Here is a 12,202-nt window from a genome sequence, read left to right as displayed (position 1 = left end):
TTCCTGTCTGTACCAGTGTACATCCTCTGGTCTAGCCAGATTTGTAAGGTAGAATTGGGATCATGATAGTGTGGGGAGGAAGCATTTAAGAACTAGAGGAAAGTTGTATGTTTCATCATTGCTACCCTGTACCCTGACTGGCTCGTCTCCTCCCTGCGGTCCTTCTATAAGGGGGTATCCAGTTGCCTACAGATGGGCTTTGGGTCTCCACTCTGCACTCACCCTCATTTATAATGACATGATTTTTTGTTCTTTGATTCTTGTGTGATCTTTGACAAGTTATTTAATTTCTTTGAATTTTATAAAAATATGGATACTAATTTCTAATTTAAAATATGGTAAGGAGTAGGGATAACATGTAAGTCGTGTGGTTCATTCTCGGTTAACAGTAGTCATTTTTATCCCTGATAGAAAAAGGAGTCATACTTCCAGTTCCAGCACTTTTGACAATTTCTTGGCAAAAGTAACTTTATTTGGGTGCTTTTACAGGTGATACAATGAGGGTGGAAATAAGACTGTGTTTTAAAATTTTTATGAAGGAGAATTTTAAAATTCTAAGACTCCAGACATATTATTTCTTGACTGAGAAGTCACAGTTTCAGACCATAAAAGATGACCCAAAGGCTGACTTTGGATGAGACAATTTTATTCATGTTCATTTTTCTTTAGCTGAACCATAAAGTAATCTAAACAAGGACCCTATCAAACTTATTTTTAAGTCGCAGTTTACCCCAAATAGACTGCTAAGATGATTTACATGGAAAATAGACCACCAAAACCTAACAGTTGGAGTTACTTGGTTTTAGCCATATGGAAGTTTAAGCTAGTGGCTGTGCAAAGCACCCATCTTAGAATATTTGTTGATAAGTCAAGCCTTTTTATTTTTTCCTGAAAGTAACTGGGCAAGAGGTTTGGGTTTACATATCTTCTCGTTCCAGTAGTGAAGCTATGCCATCAACATCAAGGACTTTGCTTGCCTTCCTATGTGCCAGAGATGCATTCACTTCATCTAAGCGATTACTAAAACTGCTCAGCTGCAGCTTTAAAAAGAGAAGGTAAAGCCATCCATTGTTTTACATCACCAAGAGCTGTAATTCGATCTGTCAAAAGACACTCTCCTTCCACTGTGATTCTTGGAAAGGTATCATGGTCCTTGAAGCAACGGTAATTAGGGATCTTGATGAAATTCTATAGCTTTATTGAGTGGTCTATAGACCATTTCTAAATGAATTAGAAGGATAGTGGTAGATGAGTTAACTGTTTTCATAGTGATATGGAACAAGGTAACATTTTGATCAGAAATTATAATTCTGATAACATTTTGGTTTTTCCTCAAGTTATCAAGTTCAAAAAGCAAAACCATAATTGTGAAGGGATGTTGATTCAACTAATGACTCTATATCTTAGATAAGATACAGATTTACTTTCTAATGTTACACTTCAAGTATTTTAGGAAACCATACCTAATAAAAACTTACTAATAATAGAGCACTATTTAGGATTCATTCTTAAAATTCTGATGACAAAAGATAGCCTATGGGAAATATAACTGAAAAATATAATTTATAAAGGGTGAAGTTTCTGGAAAGAAACCTTATGGGAAGAGCTTTGGTTCATGAAAATGTGAAGAAATTGTCACAGGAATCATAGAGTCAAAAAATAACTCACCTACATGCACAAAAATTGGTACCTCCACAATTTCTCTGAGAGAACTCATGCAAAGATCTGCTGTGTACAATATCATTGAACCCACAGTCATCCGGTGACCCTGACTCACAGCGATCATAGAGGACAGAGTAGAACTGCTCCTTTGGATTTCTGAGCTATAACTCTCTTTTTAAAATCATTTTATTGGGATCTCTTATAACAATCCATACATCCATTGTGTCAAGCACATTTGTAGCTCTATATTGCCATCATCCTTTTCGAAACATTTTCTTCTACTCAAGCCCTTGGTATCACCTCTTCATTTTTTTTCTCCTTTCCTCACCTTCCTTCCCTCATGAACCCTTGATAATTTACAAATTATTATTATTTTCATATCTTACACTGGCCACTGTCTCCCTTCGCCTGCGTTTCTGTTGTTTGTCCCTGTGGGGTGGGACAGTTGAGACTATAAATCTTATGCTGGTGGTTGACAGCCTCATCTTTCTCCCCACAGCAAGAGTCTGGTGGGTTTGCCAACCTTTCAGTTAGAGCCAATCGCTTAACCCAGGACACCACGATGGACCCTTAATGTCATCTTTAAGGCTTTGAAGCATTTCACACACCTGAAAGATTTTCATATCCTCTAATTTCTCAATAAAACAGTTTAATTTCAGGATTAGAAAGTGGTCTCAGAAAAAGGAATTATAATGCAAAATCAATTTTCTTACTTGTGTTTTCTCTCTACATAAATCCCTAATAAAAGTCAACCCTTACATACACAAAGCTAAGATTGGTAAGAGCCCCCCCAATAAAACAATCAAATAGATAAATAAGCATACACAGCTAAGGAACTGGGCATAGTTAAAATTTGAAAATACCTATCTCAGTCCTTAATATTCCCATATTGATTGTGAGAATTCTTAGAAGCTTCTTCTATATTAGCACCTGAAGATTCAGCCTGGGACACAGTTAGATGAAAAAATGTAAAGCTCTCCCATTCGTAAAGAGAAAAAATAACCAATTTTTAGCTTAAAACTACTATTAAGATTCCAGATAAGAAGAAATGATCATTTTAACCTCAAATGCTGGCAACATGAGGGTCTCGATCCCTGGGAAGACTGTGTAATAAAGATCGTACTGTTTTTGTTCGGTGCCGGTCCCTATCCATCTACACCCACAGCACGAAAGACTGCTGGCTCCCGCAGTCTGCTCACAATTGCTGCTGTGTTTGAGCCCTGGGTGTGGCCACTGTGCCCGTCCTTCTCCTGGAGGGTCTTCCTCTTCTACACTGACGCGCGACTTTACTAAACACAGTGTTCTCCTCCAGGGACTGGTTCCTGCTGATCACACGTTCAGTGTGTGAGATGGAAGATACTGTGCTTCTGAAGAGTAAGATAGTTGTGCTGCCTCCAAGACCAGTCTGTTCATTCGTTTGGCATTGCTTGGTACCCATCGACTTGGCCGACTTGGCCGATCCCATGTTTGGAACGCACCAGTTGTTCTTTGAGGTTCCTGATCCATCACCCAGTTTCTCATACAGGGGAGAGGATGGAAGCACCGTGATTTGGGCCAGGCACATCTTTGTCTTTAAAGCGTTATCTTTGCTTTTTAACACTTAAAAGAGATCTTTTATTAAAAAAGAAAAATAATTTTATCAGGGGCTCTTATAGCTCTTACAACATCACATCCATCAATTGTATCAAGCATATTTGTACATATGCTGCCATCCTCATTTCCAAAACAGTTGTTCAGTTTATTGCACTACTTGCTCAGCATACAGATTGAGTGAGTATAGTAAAAGATACAAGCCTGACACACATGTTTCTTGATCTCAAACCATTCAGTATTCCTTTGTTTACAAGGCGCTGTAGTGGCACAGTGGTTATGAATTGGGCTGCTAACCCCCAAATCAGCAGTGTGAATCCATTAGCCACTCTGTGGGAGAAAGATAAGGCTTTCTACTCTTATGAAGAGTTACAGTTTATCATGTTGCTATTAATAGGAATTGACTCAAGGACAGTAATATATTTTTTGTTATTCCTTTGTTCTGTTTGAATAATTGCCTCTCAGTCTAGATTCAGGTTCCATGTGTACACAACGAAGTGTTCTGAAATTCCTATTAATTGCAATGCTAGCCATCATTTGTTATGAGTCACACTACTGCCCTTCAACTTTTGAATTCCTCACAACTCTCCAAAGCTTCTGCAGTGCTTTGACTTCTTTAGGTCACAGTTCTGGAACAGGGGCTCAGCAGGACACCACTGTCTGGCCAAGCAAAACCACAGAGAAGTGAGGAAATCCATCAAGGTTCCTGCTTATTAGCACTCCTCATTAGACAGCGTGCAGAGCATAAAGCAGACCCGGAACAATCCTATTTCGACTCTGGATTCTACAATCCTCTACCTGGAAGGGCCATTAGCTCTGCTGCTTCTTGGCTAGAGACTCTGTAGTCTAAGGACAGTCTGAAAAGGGCGGGATAGATTGCTGTGATGGGGCAGGGAAAGAGACAGGGGCAACACTGGACAGATGGGGCCAAGTGGCACTGAAACAAGTAACTCTGTTTTGTTTTGTTTTTCCCTTGTGGGTCAGTGACCAACCGAATCTGCTCTTTGCTTTCCAAGGAGCTGGGGAAAGGCTTCCTGGTGGGAGACCCCGGCAGTGATATGATGGGGCCCCGAGTCAGCAAGCACCCACTTGGAAGTTACAGGCTAATGTTGAAAAGGAGTCTTCAATCTGAATGAGCAAAGTGGGAATGTACTTGTGACAGAATGGCCTGGGAGCAGATATGTCCCTGAAACATAGTCTGTACCATTATTTTAGAAATGGTAGTTCAAAATCCTCTAAATCATTTTCACAGGAACATAGAGTCAGGATGTGAATGATAATGCCCATTCCCCATCAATACAAATTGTATTAAGTATTTCTGAGTTGATCCAGCCTGGGGCAAAATTTGAAATAGGACCTGCCCAGGATCCACATCTTGGAACCAGCTCCTTACAAAATTACCACATTAGCACCAACTCTGTATTTGCCTTCAAAAGAAAAAAGATCAATTGGGGAAAGAAAGATGTCGAACATTTGATAAATTGAGGAAAGCAGATCTCTCATTGCGTAGGCCCGCTCAGAATCAGCACAGTTCAGACCCTGATCCTGTTACTTGACTCTAGCAAGAACTTTCTATTGTTTAACCAATCACTCTGGTGTTCAATTAGGACATACTCACGATTGGACCTGGGAAAACATGCCCCTGGGCACCTCCTAAGTGTAGGGGTGTGTGTGTGTGTGTCCCTGGTCCAAAAGAAGGCATCACCATGGAGGTCATGCATGTCTTCAAATCCTGTTGTTATGGACCAAGAGTTGGTTCCAACTCATGCACTAGGATGAAATACAGCCCAGCCCTGAACCATCCTCACAATTGTTATGTTTGCATAACATTGTTGTAGTTGCTGCACCAATCCACTGAGTGTCTTCTTCTTCTTTGCTGACCCTCTGTTTTACCAAGCATGATGTCCTTTTCTAGGGACTGGTCCCTCCTGATAATATGTCCAAAGAGCAAGAGATGAAGTCTTCCATTCCATGATTCTAAGGGACATTGTGGCCATACTTCTTCCAAGGCAGCTCTTTGTTCTTCAGGCAATCCTTAGTACTTTCAATATTTTTGCCAACACCATAATTCAAATGCATCAATTCTTCTTTGGTCTTCCTTATTCCTCGTCTGACTTTCACACAGATATGAGGCAATTGAAAATACCATAACTTGGGTCAGGTGCACCTTAGTCCTCAAACTAAACTCAACATTTTTTAATGAGGTCTTGTACAGCAAATTTGTTTGATGCAATACACTGTTTTATTTCTTGACTGCTGCTTCCATGAGCTTTGATTGTGGATCTAAGTAAGATGAAACCCTTGACAACTTTAATCCTTTCTAAACTTATCACGATATTTTCTATTGGTCCAGCTGTGAGGATTTTGGTTTCCATTATATTGGCTTGTAATCCATACTGAAGACGACAGTGTTTGATTACTTATCAGCAAGTGCTTCTACATACAGCAGGTTGTTAATAAGTCTTCCCTCAATCCTGATGCCCCATTAATTTTCGTATAATACAGCTTCTTGGATTATTTGCTCAGCATACAAATTGGATAAGTATGGTGAAAGGATACAACCTTGATGCACACCTTTCCTGATTTAAAACATGCAGTTTTCTGTTGTCCTAGGGAAGTGCCTGTCTCTTGGTCTTTGCACAGACCATCTGAACACAATGAAGTGTTCTAGATTTCCTACTAATCTTAACATCATCCATTGTTTGTTATGATCCACACAGTCAAGTGCCTTTGCATACTTAATAAAACAGGTATAGGGTGCCCTATTTTCACATTATATTTTTCTCTGCTTCATACTCTTAAGACTAAGTCAACTCTGAGTTGGGTTGCTTAAGCTTCCACTCTCTGTATTAAAGAACTATAGATTGACAGAGCTCACCTCAAAACAAATACTGCTCCAAGTCTAGTATGAGTGACTTGTCCTAAGCAATAATATTAACTCCTTAATAGTATTATTAGTAAATCTTACCAATGCTATATAAGGCACTGTTCTAGGCACCAAGGATGTACCAGTGAACAAAACAGATATAATTTCTACCTTGATGGATAACTACACTGAGACATGGTTTTTTAAATAAGTCTAATAAATGCTATGAAGAATAAATAAAAGTGCTAGGAAAACTTGTACCAGAGAGTACCAACTAGTCTGACCCTAGTTTAGAGTGAAAGACAGATCTGGACCCCAAAAGGAAATCACCAAGACGTATCAGAGACAAGCTTTCCAAAGACAAGGCAAGAATCGTGAACACGGCTTGGGGAAAATGAAGTTACCTACAAAGACTAACTCTGATTTTTCTGTAGAAACCATGCAGGCAAGAAGGCAATGGGATGACATACATAAAACTCTGAAAGAAAGGGGGGAAATGCTAAACAAGAATTATATACCCAGCAAAATTGTCCCTCAGATACAATGGCAAAATTAAGACATTTCCAAATCAATAGGAACTGAGGGAATATGTGAAAATAATACCAACTGTATAAGAACTAACAGAAGTTCTTCAGGCACAGAGCCAACAAGGGGAGACAATAACCTGCGGACACACTTGACAACGCCATCTAGAGACCAACTCACATACAGATGCTTCTAAAGTAAAATAAACCCACAGGACTGAAAGTAAGGGGCCAAAGACAATCAATTTGTAAACTAAGACAATTACAAAATAAAGAGGAAATAAGTAGTGATGTTACAAAACTTCCAAATGGAGAAGAAATCAAGACACTTTTAAGATAGAACAGACTGTTTAAACATGGGAAGGAAATAATACATTACAGGGTAACCTCAAAGAAAATGAATAAATGTTGTTGTCAACAGAAAAAGAGGAAAATCATAAAGATTTAGTGAGTACTAAACAATAAGAAGAAGGAAATGCTAAGAAAACACACAAACAAAATGAACTCAGCATTGAAAATTATGTGGACCAAAGAAACCAGAGACACCACAAATAAGCACACAGCAAAATGACAGGAATAAATTCATACCTAATGAAAATCATAAGGAGCAAAACAAATCATAAGGAGCTCTGTTGGTATAGTAGATTGAGTATTAGGCTACTTACTGCAAGGTTTACAGATCAAATCTACCAGTCACTCCACGGGAGAAAGATGAAACTATCTGTTCCCGTAAATATTTACAGAATTTTCCTGTTGACTATTAAGATAAGCATGCACAGATTCAGCATATGATCACATTTACAGGCCCACACGGAGGCACAGTGTGTTGAATGTTAACTTCCTTTCATTGTTTTCATAAGTGGTGTCCTCTCAGGTTTTTAATCTGTACAAATCTTCCATCCATATTTTCAGTCTAGAGGCTGTCCTTACATATATAATTTTCTTTTCTCGGCAGTATTTGAAATTCTATACCATTAATGATACGATCAGTAGACCACAACTTGCCTGCTAAAAGGACAAACCAATCTGGCTTGAAAGAACTACAGCCAGAGTGCTCCTTATAGGCTACGATAGCAAGACTTCATCTTACATACTTTGAACATACTGTCAGGAGAGACCAGTCCCTGGTGAAGGACATCATGTTCAGTAAAATGGAGGGGCAGCAAAAAAGAGGAAGACCTTCGATGAGATGGATCGACATAGTGGTTGCAACAACGGGCTCAGGCATAGGAACAATTGTGAGAATGGAGCGAGACTTGGCATAGGATTGCTGTTGTGCATAGGATTGCTATGGGTTGGAACAGACTCAATGGCACCTAACAACAACACTATTAGAATTCCACTTGTCTATCACTTTGTCGTACTATGGTGGCTTTTGTTGCTGCGATCCCGGAAATTATGCCACTGGTGTTTCAAATACCAGCAGGGTCATCCAAAATGAACAGGCTTCAGCAATTTCCAGACTAAGGACAGACTATGAAGAAGGAATAGACTGTCCACTTCAGAGGAATAGCAACTAAAAACCTATGGATAACATTGAAACATTGTCAGATACTGAAATACATCATGACTAGAAACTGAACATTGTCAGAGACAGTGCCAGCCGATGAGCCCCTCAGGTCAGAAGGCATTCAAAATATGACTGAGGAAAAACTGCCTTCTCAAAATAGAGTTGACTATAATGACACGGATGGAGTAAATTCTGTGGGAGGAAAACCTTCAGGACCTTCACACCCGATGGGACATGGCTCAAAATGAGAAGAAACAGTTGCAAAAGTCAAGTAATAATCAGAACCTGGAATGTACCAAGTGTGAATCTAGGAAAATTGGAAGTGGTAAAAATTTAAATTGAACGAACACACAAAGATTGATATTCTAGGTGTTAGTGAACTGAAATAGACTGGTGTTGGCCATTTGAATCACAATAGCATATAGGTTTACTACACTTGGAACGACAGATTTAAGAAGCTGGTATTGCATTTGTATGCATCAATATTCTAGGTGTTCGTGAGCTGAAATGGCCTGGATTGGCAATTTTGAATGAGAAAATCATATGGTTTACTATTGACTACATCTGTGGGAAGAGATGATAGAAAATTTCAACATCAGCAGCTAAAACCAAGTCAGGTGCTGACTGTAGAACATAACATCAATTGCTCATATGTAAGTTCAAGTTGAGGCTGAATTAAATAAAAGCAACTCCATAAAAGCCAAGATACGACCTTGAATATATCCCACCTGGATCTCAAGAACAGCTCCGGAATAGAGTTGAAGCATTGAACACTAATGACAGAAGACCTAATGAGCTGTGGGAGGAAGCCAAGAACGTCATTCACGAAGAAAGGAAAGTGTCATTACAAAGACAGGAAAGAAAGAAAAGTTCAAAGTGGATGTCAGAAGAGCCTCTGAGACTTGCTCTTTATCGCAGAGTGGCTAATGCAAACAGAAAAAATGATGGAATCAAAGAGCGGAATCGAATATCTATAAGGGCAGCTCGAGAAGTCTGCGTAAAATAGTATAATGAAATGTGCAAAGACCTAGAGTTAGAAAACTAAAAGGGAAGATTAAACTGAACATATCTTAAATTGAATGAACTGAAGAAAAATTTCAACCTTTGAGTTGCAATATTAAAAGATTCTATGGGCAAAATATTGAATGATGCTGGAAGCATCAAAAGAAGATGGAAAGAAGACACAGAGTCACTGTACCAAAAAGAGCTACTCAACATTCAACCATGTCAAGAAATAGCATACGAGAAGGACTCAATGGCACTGAAGGAAGAAGGTCGAGCTGCACTGGAAGCATCAGCCAAAAACAAGGTTTCAGGAACTGATGGAACACCCATTGAAATGTTTCAACGAGCAGATGAGGTACTGGAATCACTTACTTGTGTGTGCCAGGAAATTTGGAAGACAGCTATTTGGTCAGTTGACTGCAAGAGATTCATATTTGTGTGCATTCCAATGAAAGGCAACCCAATAGAATGTTCAACTTATCGAACAATTATCATTGGCATCACATACAAGTAAAATTTTGTTGAAGACCATCCAACAACGGTTGGAGCTGTACACTGACAGAGGGCTGCAGGAGATTCAGGCTGGGTTTAGAAGAGGAGGTAGAACAAAGGATATCATTGCTGATGTCAGATAGATGTTTACCTGTTTACTTGTGTTTGATTGACTATGCCAAGGCATTTGACTGTGTGTGGATCATAATAAACTATGGATAACCTTGAGAAGATTAGGAATTCCAGAACACTTCATTGTGCTCATTCAGAATTTGACATGAATCAAGAGGCAATTGTGTGACCAGAACAGGTGAAAACGGCATGGTTTTAAATCAGGAAAGGTGTGTGTCAAGTTTGTATCCTCTCACCATACTTATTAAATCTGTATTCTGAGTAAATAATCAAAGAAGATTGATTATATAAAGAATGTGGCCTAGAGATGGGAGAAAGGCTTATTAACAACCTGCAATATGCAGATGACACAACCCTGCTTGCTGACTGAGGACTGGAAGCACTTGCTGGGAACGATCAAGGATGGCAGCCTTCAGTATGGATTACAACTCAATGTAAAGAAGACCCAAATCCTCACAACTAGACAAATCGCTAACAGTATGATAAATGGAGAAAAAAATGAAGTCGTAAAGGATTTTTTCTTGCTTGGATCCAAAATCAATGCTCCTGGAATCACTGGCTGAGATGAAAGGATGCATTGTACTGGGTAAATCTGCTGCAAAAAAGCTCTGTTAAGTGTTGAAAAGCCGGGCGGTTACTTTGAGGACTAGGGTGTGCCTGACTCAAGCCAGGATATATTCAATTGCCTCATATGCGTGTGAAAGTTGGACATTCAATTGGGAAGAAGAATCAGTGTGTTTGAATTATGGTGTTGGCAAAGAATATTACAAATACCATGGACTGCCAAGAGAAGAAACAAATCTGTCTTGGAAGAAATACAGCCAGAATGCTCCTTCGAGGTAAGGATGGCAACGCTTTGTCTCATGTGCTTTGGACATGTTGTCAAGAGAAACCAGACCCTGGAGAAGGACAGCATGTGTGGTACAGTGGACGGGCAGGGTAAAAGAGGAAGCCCTCGACAAGATGGATGGACACAGTGGCGGCAACAATGAGCTCACACATAAGAACAATTGCGAGGGTGGCACAGGCCTGGGCAGTGTTTTGTTCTGCTGTGCCTGGGGTCTCGATGAGTGGGAACTGCCCCGATGGCATCTAGCTACAAGAACATCAATAGAACTAGCATATTCCCTAAGGGGATGATGTTATCATGTTCCCCAATAAAATCTTAACGATGTCTCTAAAGTGGACCAGGGACGTATATAAACTATAGTGATAGTAATGGATTTTGAGCTTGCATATAATCCCAGTCCTGATCTAAGAATAAGGAGTTCTTATGATGTGACCCTGTTTGGTACTTGCCCTCATAAAGAGATCGCTGAAGATATGGGTGCTATGGCCGAGTATGGTAAAGAAATCAGATGATGTCTGGCTATCAGAGAGAGGGTGTCCGGGACCTTAAAACAAGCAGCTATCTAAGTGAGGTGGCAGATAAGTCCACACAGAAGAACACCAAACTGTTTAATCCAAGGATTGTAAATAACAAAATCCAAGACTGGAGGAGGGAATGGGATTAGAGTTTAAATTCTGAGCAACTGGTTTGCAGAAGGCTGTAGTTGACAGTGAAAACCCAAAATCCATCTGCAGGGTTCCCACTTGGATTAACTCTCTGATGAAACCCCTCTAACCATTGACCAGGGATGTGACTAGCCTTGCTATCAGACAGAGGACATTGGGAAATGGACAAAAGCAGAAGTGGTTAGTTTAAAATTTAACACCTCATTTGTTCACCCTTTTGACTCATTTAAAATTTGTTCTGGTTTTCATTTTCAGCTATCTTTTCAATTGAGGATTTTCTCTTATTTTTGTTTTTGGTATTTCTATGAAGTCCAGCATAAATGAACCTGTAGAAACTGTAACTGGATTAATGGTTTCTTGGGATTATGGCAGGGGAGGTAGAGGCGGATTTGAGAACTAACAATAATGAGCACAAGAATGAAAAAAAATTTTTTTCTAAAAGTGTGGTGATAATTGCACAACTTTAAAAAATACATTTAAACCATTCAGTTATAAGATATATGAATTACCTGTCAATAAAACAAAAGTTTTTTTAAGTAAAAAGAAAAAAAAAGTGATGGGTTGCTAACAGAAAGATCAGAGATTGAACCCACCACCTGCCCCATGGGCGGAAAATGAGGCAGTCTGCTTCTGTGCAGATTAGTCACAGAAACCCCAGAGCACTTCTACTTTGTGCTGTAGGATTGCTATGCAGATGCTGCTTGATGGCAATGAGTCATCCCTTCCTGGACTTACTACCATTGGGGAATAAAAAGGGCAAGCCGTATAAATCCTTAAGCATTTTACTTTAAAACAACAATAACTTTTTAATCAACTTTATTGAAGTATAATTTGCATACAGTAAAATGCACCTTTAAAAAACATACATTTTAATAGTCCAGCATTATGTTTACACTTGTGTAACTA

This window comes from Echinops telfairi, unplaced genomic scaffold, assembly GCF_000313985.2.
Source record: "Echinops telfairi isolate 266 unplaced genomic scaffold, ASM31398v2 ScPeMD7_7469;HRSCAF=8507_0, whole genome shotgun sequence".
NCBI classification, from domain to species: domain Eukaryota; kingdom Metazoa; phylum Chordata; class Mammalia; order Afrosoricida; family Tenrecidae; genus Echinops; species Echinops telfairi.
The sequence above is the reverse complement of the archived record's forward strand: the minus strand, read 5'-3'. Positions refer to the sequence as shown.